The sequence below is a fragment of the Chinchilla lanigera genome, unplaced genomic scaffold (assembly GCF_000276665.1).
Source record: "Chinchilla lanigera isolate Chin_1 unplaced genomic scaffold, ChiLan1.0 scaffold00012, whole genome shotgun sequence".
Lineage (NCBI taxonomy): Eukaryota > Metazoa > Chordata > Mammalia > Rodentia > Chinchillidae > Chinchilla > Chinchilla lanigera.
Window position 1 is genome coordinate 29,957,757 of NW_004955413.1, and position 3,507 is coordinate 29,961,263.

General features: G+C 49.0%; 1 protein-coding gene across 1 annotated transcript in view; it reads left to right on the forward strand.

Moving 5' to 3' along the window:
• The window catches only part of Atxn10 (ataxin 10), a gene marked incomplete in the record, with an annotated part of 147,965 nt that overhangs the window by 853 nt on the left and 143,605 nt on the right, over positions 1–3,507 (forward strand).

Consider the following 3,507-nt stretch of genomic DNA (forward strand, 5'->3'; position numbering starts at 1 on the left):
CCGCGGAATCCGCGTTCCTGCGCTGCCGGGGCTTGGCGCCGGCCCTGGACGGCCCAGGCCTCGTCGCCTCCCGGGGAACACCTCTGCCACCGGTTCGAAGGAGACGATGCGCAGAAGCCCGGCAGACCTAGCCTCGGCTCCTGGCCTCGCCGGCCCGGTTATTAGGCACTTTCTCCAGCCTTAGATTTCTGGCCAGACGTGGGAATAGAGTGTATAACGTCATCGCTGGGGTGTGCAGAGGGACGCATGAATAAAGCGCTGCGAACAGTACGGGAAGCCCGCAGTCAGTGCTTGCTTGACTTGGCTCCGTTGTTCTCTGGGGTCGTTTCCTCCTCTGTTGGATGGGAGTAACGTTGAACACATCTCCCTGGTGGGGTTGCCACGAGGATAAAATGAGAGAATGCGTATTAAATCCCGAGGATCTGCCTAGCGCATACTAAATAAAAGTCAGCTGACATTGACATTTAACACATGGATTGCTGGTCCCCCATATTGTGTTTGTGAAATCCTTGGTCTCTCTTGGGGGGAGCTAAAATGATATGTAGCCCTGGGGATGCAGACAAAAGGCAGAGAGCACAGAAGAAAGGAAGACCTAGACTTGGTCCACGTGAACACTAACTGTACTCGTGTCTCTAAGCGAGGCTTCTCTTAGCTGCAGTGGCAGTGGGAAGACAGCTGCTGAAAGCCCCAGGCCCGCTGTTTGGGCTGTAGGAGAGGTGTGTTAAGGTACACTATTAAGATAAATGATTGGAAGCTCAGACATAGATCTGCCCCTCCCAGGACCCCAGCCCCATCGTGAACCATTTGTTGAACACCCGTGGAACAGGCTCTTTGCTGGGACCTGATTGTACCAAGAAGAATGTCACATGACTCCCTTATCAAGAGTGTCGGAGTTGCTGCTCAATCCAGTCATAGTGTAGGTCTGTACAGGAAGGGGGTGCTGGCACAGAGGGAGCACAGGACTCTGTTGCACAGATCTGTGAGCCGGGAAGGGCCGTAAGATTAACGCAGCTGCTGGGCTCCAGATGCAAGGGCTGGCTAGAAGGAACAGGATTTGTGAAGAGACGGAGACTGGTTTTGCAGAGCTGTGGAGAGGATTAAGTGAGGCAGCGCTTAATGTTTGGTCCGGGAGAGACATTCAGTTAGTTTTCTTTTTGAAACCTGTTGGAGAAAGTCCAAGGCCCTGAGCCATTTTACAGTGCCCTTCTTGACTTGGTCTGTTGAAGGCAAGTTCTGGGGAGCCATTGTAGGTTTTTTTTTGCGGGGGGTAGGTGGGTACCGGGAATTGAACTCAGGACCGCATACTTGCCAGGCAGGCGCTGCCCCGCTGAGCTACATCTTTGGCCCCCACTGTAGGTTTTTATCAAGGGAGTGGCATGAGAAGATCCTTACGTTAGGCCTTTGTGATTGCCATCCTAGGGAATAAAGGGGTAAAGCTACAGGCAACTGGGCGGGGGGTGCCTTAAGAAGCTATAGCAGAAGCCCAGGTGAAAAAGTGCCTGAGTTAGGGTGTTGTGGGGATGGAGAGGGTAAATCCTGAGAAACGGCTCTAAGACCAAATGGACTGGACCCCGGCAATTTGGATTCTTGGTGAAGGATAAGGAAACAAGATTGTTTCAGCTGGATTCAAATTCTGGGATGGTGTCCTTGTTCCAGGCAGTTTGGAGACCAGAAAAGGTGAACTGAGGGGCAGGTTTCGAGATGGAGAGACATAGTTGAGTGGTAGCGCAGGGAATTCTGGATGGTTTCTGAGGACAGGCTTCTGGTCCTGTCTCTGCCACTGCCTGGTCTGTGTCTTTGGGCAGATAGATCACTAGGGAATCTGCCTCTGAGAGGATCCCTCTAGTCCTGACCCCACAGGGATCCTTGGGGGATGTTTATTTGTCCTTACTCATCCTGGGTGGCAGGGGTGGGCATTTCCTCACGTGGGGCCTAGTGGTGGTGTCCAGCGTGAGCAGGAATGTAGAGGAACTCCCTGGGGGGAATGACCCCAGGTGCCGGGACTTGAGGAGACATAAAAGAGGCCAAATGAGTCCTTAGAGTAGTGGGTAGGAAACACCAGGTAAGCTGAAATCAAGAGTAGGCAAAGTAAGAAAGTAGTACTAAGATTCTTTCTATCTTTTCTTGGGGAAGCAAGAGCTGAGGAGAATTGTAGAATTCCTGTGATTTGTGGTCCTTGGTGCCATAAAACAGGCACTGTCTGTGGTGGCTGAAGCAGCAGAAGCATCACAGTGGAAGAGCAGTGGATTTGGATCCATGTAGACCCAGATCTGCATCCTGGCTTAGTCTCTGTAGACTGAAAATGGATGATAATAACCCCTTTGCTGGATTATTGTGAAGATCTGTGATATTACATGTGTAGTACTGTGGTTTATGCACAATAGACGCCACTTACTTGGGACCTGCTATTAAGAAATAACTTAGCTCTATGTGACTGAGCACAAAGTTCTGTTTCATCTCCTGCCTTATTGAAAACAATTGAAGCTATTTCAGGAAGATGATACTTTATTCCAATTTTGAGGTTTCCAGAGGGCAAGAGGAGAGAGATCCCAGGGTCTCATTACAGATTTTAGCAACCACCGAGTGAGAGGAAATGCTTCCATACTATTAGAAGTGGTTTTAAACATGCCACAAATTCTTTGACTGGAGGAGGTGAGTTTTACCCTGACTGGGCTGAACTTAGTCCCCTGCCCCTGAGAAATCGAATCTGGCAGTAGAGTCGGCATGTGACTTCTGAGACGAGGTCCTGCAAGGTGTTGCGGCTTGTTGGCCCTGTCTTGGATCATGCCTGGGACCTGAGGCCTCCATGGCAGCGGGACACTCAGCACTGCTGCTGAGACCTGTGGCAGAGACAGGCCTGCTGCCTGAGCCACTGACCATTCATCTTGGGAGTGGACATCCTGTCCCCATCAGACCTACAGTCACGGAACGAGTGCAGCCTGCAGAGACCCAGGGTTGCACCCTCCCACCCTCCCACCCTCCCGCCTGTTTGTGGGAGATCATAAATGTTGTTTGTTTTTTTGTTGTTGTTGTTGTTTTTTTCCAGTACCGGGAACCGAACTCATGACCTTGCGCTTGCCAGGCAGGTGCTGTGCTGCTGAGCTAAATCCCCAGCCCCATAAATGTTGTTTTAAATGAGTAAATTTGCGGGGTAATTGGGTACCTGGCAACCACTCATGAATATACTGTAATCTGAAGTGTTCATGCTGTGTCAGACATTCTGTAACCCTCCTAACAATATTGTAGTCATTGACTTTGTTCCTTGTATCATCATAAAATGTCAGTATTAAGATTCTTTTCAGCTATTTTTTCTGTCTCATCTACTTTATATTTGTTCTATACCTTTTCTTTAATGTTGATATTTGTATATTTCACATTTATTAACAGGTGATTTTTTTGTCCCCCATCTCTGTGCTGCGTGGTATTGTAAGTTGTTTCTAGAGTAAAGTAAATGAGTTTGAAATTCTACTTTTTGTCTTCTGGAGGTTTTATTTTTTTATTTTTTTT